The sequence below is a fragment of the Scylla paramamosain genome, chromosome 20 (genome assembly GCF_035594125.1).
Source record: "Scylla paramamosain isolate STU-SP2022 chromosome 20, ASM3559412v1, whole genome shotgun sequence".
Lineage (NCBI taxonomy): Eukaryota > Metazoa > Arthropoda > Malacostraca > Decapoda > Portunidae > Scylla > Scylla paramamosain.
Genome location: NC_087170.1, coordinates 11983995 through 12001494, shown reverse-complemented (window position 1 = coordinate 12001494; position 17500 = coordinate 11983995). Strand labels below are relative to the sequence as shown.

The following is a 17500-nucleotide window of genomic DNA, read 5'->3' as shown; positions in this document are numbered from 1 at the left end:
TTTTTTTTTTTTTCTTTTTCTTTTTTTTTTTCTAAGGGTACATCTTTTCCTAGGTAATTGTTGAAGTCTTTAGCAAGGGTTTTCCTCTTTGTTTTATTTTTTTTTACTTATTTTTATTACCTTCCTCCTCCTTTTCATTATTTACTTTTTTTTTCCCCCATCCCCATAACCTCTACGCCCCTGAACGTGTCTATCCACGCCCACAAAGGCACGCCACCACTTCCCCTTTCGTTACATTCCCCGCCGGACACAACAACAACAACAACAACAACAACAACAACAACAACAACAACTACTACTACTACTATTACTACTACTACTACTATTACTACATAACCAACATCATCTTAGTAATAACGATTAAAAAATACCTTCCTACTACTACTACTACTACTGGAACACCTTGGTCTCATCAGGATTGTTCTCAGGCCACAAATATGATAAATTTGGTTACCATAAGTGTCTTGATCAACTGGTGGTACAGAACTCTCGTTAAACTATCACTAGAACCTTGAGACCATCCTTGAAAACCGTACTAACTTCCACTCAAGCACAGAAGTGATGGAGATTGAGGTTCTATATGCATGAAAAAAAAAGTTAGGTACTATTATCACTATTTATCAGTCTACCTCTATCTAATCACTCTGCTTGTTGTCCGTGTTGTTGTTGTTGTTGTTGTTATTATTGGTGTTGTTGTTGTTCGTGTTGTAGGTGTTGCAGGTGATTATCGTTGTTGTTATTGTTACAGAATGTTCTTGTTGTTCCGTTCTTCCCCCGATGCACATAATTATCTGCAGGCTTTCTTCCAATATCACAAAAACAAACAAACAAGCAAGACCATTATCACGAGCCGGGCGCATCTACGTCTTTACCTGTTATAATTACTGAGGTGTGTGTGTGTATGTGTGTGTGTGTGTGTGTGTGTGTGTGTGTGTGTGTGTGTGTGTGTGTGTGTGTTTATCTTTGAGTCATGGAAGGGGACGGTAGGTATGGCGGAATGGAGGAGGAGGAGGAGGAGGAGGAGGAGGAGGAGGAGTGCTTGTAGGGAGGGGTTTAGACGCACAGGTGTGGGATTAGGAGCTTAATTACAGGTGCGATTCCCACAAGGTGAGCGATGAGGTCACGCCCGAGTCACCACCACCACCACCACCACCACCACCACCACTACTACTACTAATACTTCTTTGTTACTATTGTCGTTGTTACTATAATATTACGACTATTACTTTCTGGTTACTACTACTACTACTACTACTACTGCTACAACAACAACTACTACTACTACTACTACTACTACTACTACTACTACTACTGAAGGAACTATCAAAATAACTAGTATCTATTATGTGATTAAGTACTCTCTCTATTATGTAATTAATCTACTTACTATCTATCCATCTATATTTATCAAAACTATCTATCCATCCCTTTCATTAATCTACCTATCAATCTATTTATCTACTTATTCACCTACTATCAATCTACCTGTCTATCACAAGCTTATCGATCTATATATTTACCTATCTACCTACCTATCCATCTATCCATCTTCTTACCTATTACCTACATCAACACCTTCCCCACCTAAAGATGTCTACCTGCATCTACCTGCCCATCTCTCCAGCACTCCCTGCACCCCGACACTGACTCGCCGCTCACCCATGCCCTCGCCTTAAGATGCCCTATGCCCATACAGGAGGTGGTTAAGTAAGGTAAGGTAAGGGAAGGGAAGGGAAGGTAAGGTAAGGTAAGGTTAGGTAAGGTAAGGTAAGGTAAGGTAAGGTAAGGTAAGGTAAGGTTAGGTTAGGTAAGGTTAGGTTAAGTTAGGTTAAATTAAATTAGACTAGGTTAGGTTAAGTTAGTTTTCCCTCCTCTCCTATCCCTTTCCCCCCGCCTCTCTCTCTCTCTCTCTCTCTCTCTCTCTCTCTCTCTCTCTCTGGCGGAATTTCCTCCTCTTCCTCCTTTTTCTAACTTTCAAGAGTCTACCACTTTCCTCCTCCTCCTGCTCCCTGCTAGGCTGCTAATCTCCTCCTCCTCCTCCTCCTCCTCCTCCCCTTTCTCCTCCTCCTCCTCCTCCTCCCCTTTAAGGCTCGTGAAAGTGTCCCTGAAATACAAACTCGCTCCTTTTTCGGCGGGAACACTCCGGTTTTTTGCTTCTTTTTGTCTCTCGCTCAACATTAAACTTTCGATACGGGGGACTGTGTGTGTGTGTGTGTGTGTGTGTGTGTGTGTGTGTGTGTGTGTGTGTGTGTGTGTGTGTGTGTGTGTGTCAGTCAGTTTATCATCCATTCATCCTTCTTCTCCTTCTTCTCTTCATATGTTATTTATTCTCTCTTGTCTCTGTCCTCCCCCCTCTCCCCCTCCTCTCTCTCTCTGTTCAACTCCGAACAAAGGTGGTGATGTTGTGCAGGTGACCCCCCTACCATCACCACCACTACCACCACTGCCACTGTCACAAAAACATGAACAATAACAACAAGATCAACAACAACCACCTACGCACGCCACCTCCACCACCACCAGTACTACAACAACTACTACAACTACCACCACCAGTCTTTATCAACACTACCACTTAACAACAACAACAACAACAACAACAACAACAACAACAACAACTATCACCACCACCACCCTATTACAGGAGCTATTAGCAACATCAGGTCAGACAGCCAAGGTTGTAAAAATCCCACCTAAAATAGCCCAAACTAGCCCAACTGCTCGGCTCTCTGCAAACCACCCGGGTCGTGCAAGGAAAAATACAAAATAAATAAATATAAATAAATTAAATGGGTCCTAAAAATAGCCCAAACCATCTGACGTCTAAAAATAGCCCAACATATCTAAAAAAAGTAAAAGTAGCCCAATCAATATGGATTTTAAGAGTCAAAATGCTCTCTCAAAATAGCCCAACGCATTAAAACTGAAAGTACCTACAACTTCTATGGATTCCACGACATGATTCAGTTCATTCTCTAAAAATAGCCCAACTCGTACAGGTTTCAGAAAGCAGCCTAGACTAAAAATAGCCCAAACAAATAGTAACTTACAAAAATAGCCCAAAGCCCCTCACCCGCCCATTCACCCCCAAAAATAGCCCAATTAAGCAAAGCAAACACAGCCCAAAAATACAACTACACTATTTAGATTCCATTCAAAACCACACTCCCTCGCCCATCGCCCCCCAACACTCCCTCGTCCATCCCCCCCCCATAAAGTGATAGAAAAACAGCCCAAGAACCTTAAAAAGATAATATATGTAACAAAGTGGTAGTAGTAGTAGTAGTAGTAGTAGTAGTAGTAGTAGTAGTAGTAGTAGTAGTAGTAGTAGTAAACAATAATAAACAAATGAAAAATAGAAACTTCATGAGACTGGTACATCCGAGAGAGAGAGAGAGAGAGAGAGAGAGAGAGAGAGAGAGAGAGAGAGAGAGAGAGAGAGAGAGAGAGAGAGGGGCGCGGTATCAAATGGCGTGAGTAATTTGTTATGGATCTCCAATATGTTTTGTGGCGTGGGATTTACATTTCTTGGAGAGAGAGAGAGAGAGAGAGAGAGAGAGAGAGAGAGAGAGAGAGAGAGAGAGAGAGAGAGAGAGAGAGAGAGAGAGAATATTCTACAACTATACATTAGACAGGCTCCCCCCTCTCTCTCTCTCTCTCTCTCTCTCTCTCTCTCTCAATATTTGCACAAGATTAATTAAATCCTTGACTGTTGGGGGCTTTCGGGGGTCCAGTCTCCCTCTAACCCCCCTCTCCTACACCCCAATAACCCCACTCTTCCTCACCCCTAACCAACCCCCGCCCCCTCCTTGTCTCTCCCCCTTCTAATCATTCACTTTGCAGCAGCAACAACAACAACAACAACAACAACAACAACAACAACAACAACAACAACAACAACAACAACTACTACTACTACTACTACTACTACTACTACTACTACTAATAATAATAATAATAATAATAATACAACCACCAACATCTATGAAAATTTTACACCACTACTACTACTACTACTACTACTACTACTACTATCATTGTACAGACACCATCGATACAATCACCCACTGCGTAAAACAGTAGTAGTAGTAGTAGTAGTAGTAGTAGTAGTAGTAGTAGTAGAAGTAGTAGTAGTAGTAGTAGAAGTCGTAGCAGTAGTGAACTTAAAATAAAACAATATGAAAAAGAACTATAACGCAGAGAGAGAGAGAGAGAGAGAGAGAGAGAGAGAGAGAGAGAGAGAGAGAGAGAGAGAGAGAGAGAGAGAGAGAGAGAGAGAGAGAGAGAGAGAGAGAAACGAACACCCATATTTCTCCCTCAGGACTCGGACCAGAAAGGAAGGGGGGAAGGGGGAAGAGAGAGAGAGAGAGAGAGAGAGAGAGAGAGAGAGAGAGAGAGAGAGAGAGAGAGAGAGAGAGAGAGAGAGAGAGAGAGAGAGAGAGAGAGAGAGAGAGAGAGGATGAAAAATAAGAATAAGAGGAGGAAGAGTAGGAGGAGGAGGAGGACAGTCGTAGGAGTAGTATAGTAAGCAGAGGAGGAGGAGGAGGAGGAGGAGGAGGAGGAGGAGGAGGAGGAGGAGGAGGAGGAGGAGGAGGAGGAGGAGGAGCACAATCGACCAGTCCCCTACTCCTCCTCCTCTTCCATCTCCTCCTCCTCCTCCTCCTCCTCCTCCTCCTCCTCCTCCTTTCTCCCCCTTACTAGTGTAGAAATTGGGAGAGCTCACGCCACCCCGCCAGTGAGAGGCTCTCCCTAAGGGCGGCGCTCCCATTACAAGTAGAGCCAGTGTGGTCTTTAGGGGAGAAGAGGTTCTTATGTCCCTCTTGCGCCGAGCTCTCTTCTCATTTTTCTGGTTTTCCGTCTTTTTGGTGGTGGTGGTGGTGGAGGTGGAGGTGGTGGTGGTGGAGTGTAATAATAATAGTGTATGTTGTGGTTGTGTATGTTTATTTTATTTATTTATTTTTTTATTTTCATTCGTATATCTATTTTTGTTGTTGTTATTATTATGGTGGTGGTAGTACAGAAAAGTTATCTTTATGGGTCTTGTAGTAGTAGTAGTAGTAGTAGTAGTAGTAGTAGTAGTAGTAGTGTTTTTTTTATTTTTGTTATTAAGGTAGACAAAATTGTCACAATTCATGTTATGTCTAAAAGTACTGCAGTAGTAGTAGTAGTAAGTGGTAGTAGTAGTTGTAGTAGTAGTAGTAGTAGTAGTAGTAGTAGTAGTAAAGGAAATTCATAATGATTGTTGAGTAATGAAATGGTGGTGGTGGGTGGTGGTGGTGACTGTTGCAGGCGGTGATGGTGACAAGACGAAGAAATAATTCAACGCGGTGTGATGACAGGAGGCGGTGGTGGTGGTGGTGGTGGTGGTGCAGATGATAGCGGCATTGGCGGTGGCGGTGGTGGTGGTGACAGTAATTTTATATTTACATTCAGTGTCAGCGGTGGTGGTGGTGGTGGTGGTGGTGGTAAAATATTGGGAGTAATGTAATTGGTGATGGCGTCTGAGTCACCACCACCACCACCACCACCATAAGAGTGAATCCGCAGAGAAAAATTAAATGAGATTCTTCTCCCCCTTTCCCTCAATACCTCCTCTTCCTCCTCCTCCTCCCTGGCTTACGATGAGGCGCCACGGAGCCTTTAAACTCCACACACACACACACACACACACGATCACAACATGAGGACGGCTTCGCCGAAGTGTGTGTGTGTGTGTGTGTGTGTGTGTGTGTGTGTGTGTGTGTGTGTGTGTGTGTGTGTGTGTGTGTGTGTGTGTGTGTAGTTGAACTCTGGTACTGAGAAAAAATGAGTATATATTTCTCTCTCTCTCTCTCTCTCTCTCTCTCTCTCTCTCTCTCTCTCTCTCTCTCTCTCTCTCTCTCTCTCTCTCTCTCTCTCTCAATCATTTCCATGCCTTGTACTGACACTGGCCTTGAGCACGAGTCCTTTCAGCGTTCTCGTCCAGGAAGTCACTCCTTACCTACCCATTCCTAATCCTACTACTGACGGTAAGGGCTACGATTAAACAGAACAGTATGGGATGCTGTAGTTATGCCTGAGTCAGGTGAGGTTAAGCGTTACGACTGAACAGAAAGAATGGTGTGGGAAAAAAAGAAAAAAAAAAAAAAAAAAACGCTACTTCTCCCGCTCAACGTAACCAGCAGGAATCGAACTGGCGAACTGCAGGCGACGAAACAAGAGTAAACTACCCATAACACCAGAGCGCCACGTGGTTCCCCCCATGTGGTCTTCCCTGTGGTGTCCTTGTGGCGGGACAAGGGCGTCCTGCTAAGTGGGAGGGAGAGGTGGGTGGGGGGAAAGAAGAGGAGAGGGGGTAGGAAACCAGCGGGATGCTTAATAAACTGCCAATCACACTAGCGTCTTCCCTGTTCGTGTTTGCTGGCGTGTTTATGTAAGACTGCAAACACTAACGTATATTATATTTCATTATTATTATTATTAGTGGTAGTGGTAGTAGTAGTAGTAGTAGTAGTATTTATTTACCAAGGAAGCTAGCAAAGTAAACAGTAAGGCAGAAACAAGTCGGCTTAACCATTTCTACCATATATCGAGTTACTGTCGACGTGTTTATATAGACTACAAAACACTTACATAAACTTCCCTTTATTTCCTCACCATTCTTACGTCAACAAACCAGTACAGACCATTAAGGTAGAAAACAAGCCCGCTCAACTGTCCCTCCCATACAAGTGACGAGAGATTTTCAAGGCGTACTTTAATATACATCACCTCGCTATCTTGATATTTCTCGTTATAATAGAGTACAAGTCAAAAGAAGGGGTGAATCACACAGAGAGAGAGAGAGACTCGAGTTTATGAGTGAAAGGAATGAAAGAGCGAAGAAACTGGTTTAACTCTTGCATTAGTGAGGTGGACACTGTAAAGAATCTATTGGAAGATGTAAAAATGTCGTGCGGCGAGGAGGAGGGAGGGCGGTGGAGGGGATGTGAAGCAAGTACAATCAGAAGAGCAGTTTTCGTTATTGAAATCTTACATTTGACAACTACAACAGTTACGAGAGACAGAAAATAATGAATAAAACAAGAACCAGTAAATGAGATCGAAAAAAGTAAAGGAAGGCAAACACGTGACAGGTACAAAGAAGAAAAATAAGCAACCATGGAAAAAAAAAAAAAAGAAAAAAAAAACTCTTGAAATTAACATCGAGGGACGTAACAGAAAATACAGACATAGAGACCATGGGCAGCATTAGAATATTAGTGTGTGGAGCAGCATGATTGAGGTGCAGATTGGCGAGCGAGTGGTAATGCCAATGTTTAGGTGGTGTAATGGAGACTGATAATGACCACCCCCACCACCTGCGGGCTGCACACCTGGTCGCTCGTTCCGCACCTGTACATTATTATAGCACTCTCGTTAACACATTACACTTACACAGAGGAAGGTGAGGAGGACTGAAATTGCGGTTTAATCACGGACGCTTGTAATAGGAGAGGATTTTTACTACTACTACTACTACTACTACTACTACTACTACCATCACCAAGATCACCATATAAACAACAATAACTACTACTACTAGAGTTACCACCACCACCAACACCACCACTACCACAACAACAAACTACTACTACTACTACTACTACTGAGTGTGGCGGCTTGTGGTTGTGGTGACAGAACCATCAATAACAACACCACGACACGACAATTACTGAAACCACAACTCTCTTTCTGCCACTACAGGGAGGGAGGGAGGGAGAAAGGGAGGGAGGGAGGGAGAGGAGAGACTGGAAGGAAGGAAGAGTGATTGACAAGTAGTAGTACGACAACTTAGTGAAATAGTGTGATGATGATGATGATGATGATGATGATGATGATGATGATGATGATGATGATAATAATAATAATAATAAAGTGGTAGTGGTGGTTGTGTGGTTGTTAGCTAGTTGTGTGAACGAGTGAATGAACGAGACGTGTATGAGTGAACGAGCTAGGCTTCAGTCATAAGTGTTGAGTTGAAGTGCGCGGCCTGGCGCCGGGAGATCACCTACCTCCAGCCTTCTGTTCACACCTTCTGTGAATAAACACCTGCACTGTTACCTGCGTTTCCTGTGCCCCTGCTGGTCAAGAGTCGAACATGGCGCAGTGAGTAGGATCAGGACAAGGCTGCAGTGGGTACGGCGCAGAATGGAGAAGCAGTTGGAGGCGCTGGCTGCCCTGCTAGCGCGACAGTCGGAGCAGAGTCAGGCTCGCGAGGAGCGTTTAACCCAGCTGCTGGAGAGAGTGGGGACACAAGCTCCCAGTCGCACCACGGCGAGCAATGAAGGCGAAACCACAGCCCGCAGCACGTCTACCCAGGGCGCGAGGTTCCCGACGTCCGCCACCATCATTCCTCACTTAACGGCGTCAGCATCTTTACGTGAGTTCGACACGTGGCGCCATAAGTTTGAAGGATACGTAACCCTCGCCAGGATAGACTGTCTCTCCCTGGCTGAGCAGAGGGCGGCACTCGCTGCTGTCCTAGACGACGAGTGGACCCGTACACTTCGCTACGGGATAAGCTTACCGAGAGACGCGGAGTTAAGAACCATCCTCGATGCAATGTGTGAGTACCTGCGAAGCCAGCGCAACATCATCATGGATAGAAGAGACTTCTACTCCCGCGTGCAAGAAACGCAAGAAGGTTTTGACGACTTTTTATGTGCTGTAAAGGAAATCGCCAATTTCTGTGACTTTTGCGACCAGTGCATAAACCATCAGCTGCGTGACAGAATTGTCGTTGGGACACGAGACGAAGTGGCTCTGAAACGCATGCTGGAAAACAAGAAACTCACCCTTGAAAACGCCATAGATATTTGCAGAGCATCAGAGAGCGCTAACCAGTGTAGTGCAGTACTAAGGGGCGGCTCTCACTCTTCGAGCCATGGTGTGAACGCTGTCTCGAACTACAGGAAGGGCAGTTTCGGGGGCTCAAGCCCCACGGGCTGTTATCGTTGTGGCAAAGATTGTCGCAGTGACAAAAGGGGATGCCAGGCAATAGATAAAGTGTGTCGTAACTGCGGGAAAAGAGGGCATTTTGCGAGTGTATGTCAGCAGACAGTGAGGAAACGACGAGGAGCTTCGAGGAGTTCCTCAACTGTCTCTCCTCATCGCGGTGCAGGCCCGAGGCGGGGAGCCAGTGCCAGTGTATACCAGCTCTTATCAGGCGTATATACAAAGACGGTGACGGCACGACCTGCGCCCCAGGTGCTCATTACCGCCACACATCCCGCTGGAAGAGACAAGATTACGTGGACTCCTGACTCTGGGGCCGAAACGACCGTTATTGGCCTCGACACGGCAACACTCCTTGGAATCCCGCCCTCCAGCTTGGCGCCCGCTGATGGTGATGGACTTTATGCTGCCGGTAATCACCCCCTCACCTGTGTAGGAACTTTCTCGTCGCACTTGCAACTGGGCGACAGGGAAGCTGAGACTGTTGTGAGCGTGGTGAAGGAGGTGAAGGGGGCGCTGCTTAGCTGGTACGATTCCATCGCTCTCGGAATCCTCCCCGAAGATTTTCCGGCTCAAATCCGACCGCTACGCAGGGAAGAACAGCACACCGGCAACAGCTCCATCAAGTACCCGACCGCCTCGCAGCCACCTCTATCTACGCCCACAGAAGTGATCAGCTGGCCTCATTCCTACGACCCAACGCCACAGCAGCGTGCGGGGCACGCTGCTGCTGTGATCAAGGCCTTTCCCAGCGTCTTCGAAGCAAAGGAAGGTTTACGTGCAATGGCTGGTGGATCCATGGCCATCGAGTTGACAGACGACGCTCGACCCTTCGCCGTAACAGCATCTCGTACAATCCCTTACAATTGGCGTGAAGAAATTAAGAGCCAGTTGGAAGAGCTGCTTAACAAGGGAATCATCGAGAGTGTGGACTACCTACGGCATGGTGCCACCCCATCGTGCCTGTCCCAAAAAAGACATCTGGTGTAAGGCTGTGTGTTGACCTGACACGACTCAACCGTTACGTGAAGAGGCCCGTGTATCCAGTGCGCTCACCTCATGACGCCATCGCCTCGATCGGGACCGGAGCAGTTTGGTTCACCACTCTTGATGCCAAGATGGGGTATTTTCAAGTCCCCATTAGAGAAGAAGACCAGGATTTAACCTGCTTCATAACACCTTGGGGTCGGTACAAGTTTCGGCGAGCGGTTATGGGTCTCGTCTCGTCTGGAGACGAGTATAACCGTCGAGGAGACCAAGCTCTCGGCGACATACCTAACACCATCAAGATCGTGGACGACATCCTGGCCTATGACTCCACCTACAGTGCGCACTTAGCCCATGTCATTCAGATTGTGCGGCGGTGTGACCAGCACGGCATCACTCTCAACCCACAGAAGTTTACATTCGCGGAAAGAGTGGTAGATTACTGTGGTTACTCTGTTTCTGGACAAGGCTACACGACAGACTCAAAGAAAGTTAAGGCAATCTCTGACTTCCCACGACCACAGCACATCACCGACTTACGATCATTCATGGGTCTTACAAACCAGCTTGGAAGCTTTTCTCCTGCTGTGGCTGCAGCTGCACAACCCCTCAGAGATCTCTTACGCCCGAAGAACAGTTGGTGCTGGTCTCCTAACCATGAAGAGGCGTTTGAGAAGGTGAAACAGTGTCTCGTCAGCCCACCTGTCTTGGCATACTTCGACCCATCATTACCAACGATGCTACAGACTGACGCCTCAAGGATGCACGGATTTGGATTCGTTCTCCTGCAGAAGCACAGTGACCAGTGGAAGATGGTGCAATGCGGGTCAAGATTTGTTACAGACACAGAGAGCCGCTATGCAGTAATAGAGTTGGAAATGGCTGCAATCGTCTGGGCAGTCAGGAAATGTGGCACCTACCTGAAAGGACTCCCTCACTTCGATCTAGTGCTCGACCACCGCCCGCTGATACCTCTCCTCAATAGCAAGTTGTTGGGAGAAATAGAGAACCTGCGGCTGCAGCGCATGAGGGAGAAGCTTGCTCAGTATTCTTTCACAGCAAGCTGGCAAAAGGGATCGACACACTGTGTGCCCGACGCCCTCTCACGTGCTCCAGTACAGGACCCAGTGGAGGAAGAGGATGCTGCTACTTCTGGTGACCTCGACCCTCTCCACTCAGCGGTCATCTCAGCGTTATCTGCCACCAATGAGGACGGCGTCCGCTTAGCACCACTCCAGGATCAGACTGTGGAAATGGTACGTGCCGCAGCAGCAAGAGACGGGGAGTACTGCTTGCTCAAGAACGTCATCATCGAGGGCTTCCCTGATCATTGCCACGACCTCGATCACCGCTTGCGTACGTACTGGCCGGTGCGCAGTCTGCTGGCCGTAGACGACGACCTGGTGGTTTACGGGCCGAGGCTTCTTATTCCTCACAGCCTCCGCCGAGAAACACTAGAGCGACTCCATGACAGTCATCAGGGGATGGAGCGCACCAAGCGACGGGCCCGACAAACGGTTGTACTGGCCTGGTATGGACAGAGACGTTGAGAACGTCGTTTCTGGATGCTCACTATGCCGTCCACTCCTACCAAGCCAAGCCAACGAACCTCTCTGGCAGGACACGGACACACCCAGCAGGGTGTTTGAGTCAGTTTCTGCAGACTACTTCCACGCAGCAGGCCGTACATACCTCGTGTATGTAGATCGCTTGTCTGGGTGGCCTCACGTGTCTGCATGCTCACGTCCAGCATCGGCTGATCAGCTCGTTCGTGTCCTTCGGGGTGTGTTCGCCGACACGGGCGTGCCTGTTCTCCTGAGGACTGACGGTGGACCGCAGTTCACTTCTTCATCGGTACGGCGCTTCCTGGCTCGATGGGGGGTGGAGCATCGTGTATCTTCACCTCATTATCCACGCTCCAATGGTCACGCCGAGGCAGCGGTCAAGTCCGTGAAGAAGCTGATCCTCACGACCACACAGCAGGGACACCTGGACGAGGATGCGTTCGCTCGCGGGTTGCTGGAACTGCGCAACACTCCGAGGGCGGAAGGGCGATCACCAGCACAAGTCCTCTTCGGTCATCCTATGAGGTCCTGTGTCCCGGCTCATCATCGCTCATACGCTCAGCAGTGGCAGCGCGCTGCTGATGAGTGCGACGCCAAGGCAGAGCGACTGAGGAAGAAAGCGAAACTTCGCCACGACGCGTCCGCCCGTACTCTTCCTCTCCTGCACCTCGGTGGCCACGTCGACGTTCAAGATCACACGACAGGCCTCTGGGATCGCCTGGGTGTCATCGTGGCTGTTGGGCGAAGGAGAGACTACCTCATCAAGATGGGCAGCGGTCGCGTGATGTGGCGTAATAGAAGACACCTACGCCCACACAGACCTCTTGCTCCCCTTCCTGTCGAGCAGCACACCGCTCATGGCGGTGCAGCGCTTCAGCATCAGGGTCACGAGGAACACCACCATCCCGGCAGCCCGGAGCATCAGGGTAACGGGGTACACCGTGGCCGAGAGCAACCAGAGCGTCGAAGCAGCCGACAGCGTAGGGAGCCGAGACGACTGCAGGTGCGGTGGCACCGTAGCACCTACGATTAGTCGTACGTGTTCATTGTACGCTGTGTTTGTTTTGTGTATATGTACCGTGTTTTCTGTACTTCAATCATTGTAACTTTGTTTCATGTGTTACGGTAGCCATAACAAAGATAAGGAATCTTCCTTATGTCTCGGGGGAGGTGTGTGGTTGTTAGCTAGTTGTGTGAACGAGTGAATGAACGAGACGTGTATGAGTGAACGAGCTAGGCTTCAGTCATAAGTGTTGAGTTGAAGTGCGCGGCCTGGCGCCGGGAGATCACCTACCTCCAGCCTTCTGTTCACACCTTCTGTGAATAAACACCTGCACTGTTACCTGCGTTTCCTGTGCCCCCTGCTGGTCAAGAGTCGAACAGTGGTGGTATTATTATTATTATTATTAATAGTAGTAGTAGTAGTAGTAGGAGTAGCAGTAGTAGTAGTAGTAGTACACGAGAGAGAGAGAGAGAGAGAGAGAGAGAGAGAGAGAGTAGAAGAAGAAGAAGAAGAAGAAGAAGAAGAAGAAGAAGAAGAAGAAGAAGAAGAAGAAGAAGAAGAAGAAGAAGAAGAAGAAGAAGAAGAAGAAGAAGAAGAAGAAGAAGAAGAAGAAGAAGAAGAAGAAGAAGAAGAAGAAGAAGAAGAACAACAACAACAACAAATACTACTACTACTACTACAACACACACACACACACACACACACACACACACACACACACACACACTATGGCTTCCCTCACCACACATAACATGATTCTCCTTTTCCTCTCCCACCTCATCGTCCTGTTTTTTCCCCCCCACTCCTCCTCCTCCTCCTCCTCCTCCTCCACCGCCTGCACACCTGTGGGCCCAGTACTGTACCTGAGCACCCGTGCATCCGCCTAACACCTGGTTCTCGTCCATACCTGAGAAAAGAGGAAATATTTGGTTACACACTTGGCTGGGAAAATAATAATAAAAAACGAAATTCAACATAAATAAGAAGTATAAGTAGGAGAGAGAGAGAGAGAGAGAGAGAGAGAGAGAGAGAGAGAGAGAGAGAGAGAGAGAGAGAGAGAGAGAGAGAGAGAGAGAGAGAGAGAGTTACGAAACAAAAATAAGCAGCAGCAGCAGCAGCAGCAGCAGCAGCAGCAGCAGTAGTAGTAGTAGTAGTAGTAGTAGTAGTAGTAGTAGTAGTAGTAGTAGTAGTAATAATAATAATAATAATAATAATAATAATAATAATAATAATAATAATTGTTCGACTCTTGACCAGCAGGGGCACAGGAAACGCAGGTAACAGTGCAGGTGTTTATTCACAGAAGGTGTGAACAGAAGGCTGGAGGTAGGTGATCTCCCGGCGCCAGGCCGCGCACTTCAACTTAACACTTATGACTGAAGCCTAGCTCGTTCACTCATACACGTCTCGCTCATTCACTCGTTCACACAACTAGCTAACAACCACACACCTCCCCCGAGACATAAGGAAGATTCCTTATCTTTGTTATGGCTACCGTAACACATGAAACAAAGTTACAATGATTGAAGTACAGAAAACACGGTACATATACACAAAACAAACACAGCGTACAATGAACACGTACGACTAATCGTAGGTGCTACGGTTGCCACCGCACCTGCAGTCGTCTCGGCTCCCTACGCTGTCGGCTGCTTCGACGCTCTGGTTGCTCTCGGCCACGGTGTACCCCGTTACCCTGATGCTCCGGGCTGCCGGGATGGTGGTGTTCCTCGTGACCCTGATGCTGAAGCGCTGCACCGCCATGAGCGGTGTGCTGCTCGACAGGAAGGGGAGCAAGAGGTCTGTGTGGGCGTAGGTGTCTTCTATTACGCCACATCACGCGACCGCTGCCCATCTTGATGAGGTAGTCTCTCCTTCGCCCAACAGCCACGATGACACCCAGGCGATCCCAGAGGCCTGTCGTGTGATCTTGAACGTCGACGTGGCCACCGAGGTGCAGGAGAGGAAGAGTACGGGCGGACGCGTCGTGGCGAAGTTTCGCTTTCTTCCTCAGTCGCTCTGCCTTGGCGTCGCACTCATCAGCAGCGCGCTGCCACTGCTGAGCGTATGAGCGATGATGAGCCGGGACACAGGACCTCATAGGATGACCGAAGAGGACTTGTGCTGGTGATCGCCCTTCCGCCCTCGGAGTGTTGCGCAGTTCCAGCAACCCGCGAGCGAACGCATCCTCGTCCAGGTGTCCCTGCTGTGTGGTCGTGAGGATCAGCTTCTTCACGGACTTGACCGCTGCCTCGGCGTGACCATTGGAGCGTGGATAATGAGGTGAAGATACACGATGCTCCACCCCCCATCGAGCCAGGAAGCGCCGTACCGATGAAGAAGTGAACTGCGGTCCACCGTCAGTCCTCAGGAGAACAGGCACGCCCGTGTCGGCGAACACACCCCGAAGGACACGAACGAGCTGATCAGCCGATGCTGGACGTGAGCATGCAGACACGTGAGGCCACCCAGACAAGCGATCTACATACACGAGGTATGTACGGCCTGCTGCGTGGAAGTAGTCTGCAGAAACTGACTCAAACACCCTGCTGGGTGTGTCCGTGTCCTGCCAGAGAGGTTCGTTGGCTTGGCTTGGTAGGAGTGGACGGCATAGTGAGCATCCAGAAACGACGTTCTCAACGTCTCTGTCCATACCAGGCCAGTACACCGTTTGTCGGGCCCGTCGCTTGGTGCGCTCCATCCCCTGATGACTGTCATGGAGTCGCTCTAGTGTTTCTCGGCGGAGGCTGTGAGGAATAAGAAGCCTCGGCCCGTAAACCACCAGGTCGTCGTCTACGGCCAGCAGACTGCGCACCGGCCAGTACGTACGCAAGCGGTGATCGAGGTCGTGGCAATGATCAGGGAAGCCCTCGATGATGACGTTCTTGAGCAAGCAGTACTCCCCGTCTCTTGCTGCTGCGGCACGTACCATTTCCACAGTCTGATCCTGGAGTGGTGCTAAGCGGACGCCGTCCTCATTGGTGGCAGATAACGCTGAGATGACCGCTGAGTGGAGAGGGTCGAGGTCACCAGAAGTAGCAGCATCCTCTTCCTCCACTGGGTCCTGTACTGGAGCACGTGAGAGGGCGTCGTCTGTCAACTCGATGGCCATGGATCCACCAGCCATTGCACGTAAACCTTCCTTTGCTTCGAAGACGCTGGGAAAGGCCTTGATCACAGCAGCAGCGTGCCCCGCACGCTGCTGTGGCGTTGGGTCGTAGGAATGAGGCCAGCTGATCACTTCTGTGGGCGTAGATAGAGGTGGCTGCGAGGCGGTCGGGGTACTTGATGGAGCTGTTGCCGGTGTGCTGTTCTTCCCTGCGTAGCGGTCGGATTTGAGCCGGAAAATCTTCGGGGAGGATTCCGAGAGCGATGGAATCGTACCAGCTAAGCAGCGCCCCCTTCACCTCCTTCACCACGCTCACAACAGTCTCAGCTTCCCTGTCGCCCAGTTGCAAGTGCGACGAGAAAGTTCCTACACAGGTGAGGGGGTGATTACCGGCAGCATAAAGTCCATCACCATCAGCGGGCGCCAAGCTGGAGGGCGGGATTCCAAGGAGTGTTGCCGTGTCGAGGCCAATAACGGTCGTTTCGGCCCCAGAGTCAGGAGTCCACGTAATCTTGTCTCTTCCAGCGGGATGTGTGGCGGTAATGAGCACCTGGGGCGCAGGTCGTGCCGTCACCGTCTTTGTGTATACGCCTGATAAGAGCTGGTATACACTGGCACTGGCTCCCCGCCTCGGGCCTGCACCGCGATGAGGAGAGACAGTTGAGGAACTCCTCGAAGCTCCTCGTCGTTTCCTCACTGTCTGCTGACATACACTCGCAAAATGCCCTCTTTTCCCGCAGTTACGACACACTTTATCTATTGCCTGGCATCCCCTTTTGTCACTGCGACAATTTTTGCCACAACGATAACAGCCCGTGGGGCTTGAGCCCCCGAAACTGCCCTTCCTGTAGTTCGAGACAGCGTTCACACCATGGCTCGAAGAGTGAGAGCCGCCCCTTAGTACTGCACTACACTGGTTAGCGCTCTCCGATGCTCTGCAAATATCTATGGCGTTTTCAAGGGTGAGTTTCTTGTTTTCCAGCATGCGTTTCAGAGCCACTTCGTCTCGTGTCCCAACGACAATTCTGTCACGCAGCTGATGGTTTATGCACTGGTCGCAAAAGTCACAGAAATTGGCGATTTCCTTAACAGCACATAAAAAGTCGTCAAAACCTTCTTGCGTTTCTTGCACGCGGGAGTAGAAGTCTCTTCTATCCATGATGATGTTGCGCTGGCTTCGCAGGTACTCACACATTGCATCGAGGATGGTTCTTAACTCCGCGTCTCTCGGTAAGCTTATCCCGTAGCGAAGTGTACGGGTCCACTCGTCGTCTAGGACAGCAGCGAGTGCCGCCCTCTGCTCAGCCAGGGAGAGACAGTCTATCCTGGCGAGGGTTACGTATCCTTCAAACTTATGGCGCCACGTGTCGAACTCACGTAAAGATGCTGACGCCGTTAAGTGAGGAATGATGGTGGCGGACGTCGGGAACCTCGCGCCCTGGGTAGACGTGCTGCGGGCTGTGGTTTCGCCTTCATTGCTCGCCGTGGTGCGACTGGGAGCTTGTGTCCCCACTCTCTCCAGCAGCTGGGTTAAACGCTCCTCGCGAGCCTGACTCTGCTCCGACTGTCGCGCTAGCAGAGCCTGACTCTGCTCCGACTGTCGCGCTAGCAGGGCAGCCAGCGCCTCCAACTGCTTCTCCATTCTGCGCCGTACCCACTGCAGCCTTGTCCTGATCCTACTCACTGCGCCATGTTCGACTCTTGACCAGCAGGGGCACAGGAAACGCAGGTAACAGTGCAGGTGTTTATTCACAGAAGGTGTGAACAGAAGGCTGGAGGTAGGTGATCTCCCGGCGCCAGGCCGCGCACTTCAACTTAACACTTATGACTGAAGCCTAGCTCGTTCACTCATACACGTCT

At 49.3% G+C, this 17500-nt stretch overlaps 1 long non-coding RNA gene across 2 annotated transcripts in view; it reads right to left on the bottom strand.

Moving 5' to 3' along the window:
• Window positions 1–17500, bottom strand: part of LOC135110330 (uncharacterized) — an 88516-nt gene that overhangs the window by 41614 nt on the left and 29402 nt on the right. Inside the window, exon 2 of one of the 2 annotated variants that reach the window (XR_010273195.1) lies at window positions 13330–13438. The exons of the other annotated variant lie outside the window; for it this stretch is intronic. This is a non-coding gene — a long non-coding RNA (uncharacterized LOC135110330). Of the gene's footprint in view, window positions 1–13329; window positions 13439–17500 lie in introns of those variants that run through there. 2 annotated transcript variants of the gene reach the window in all.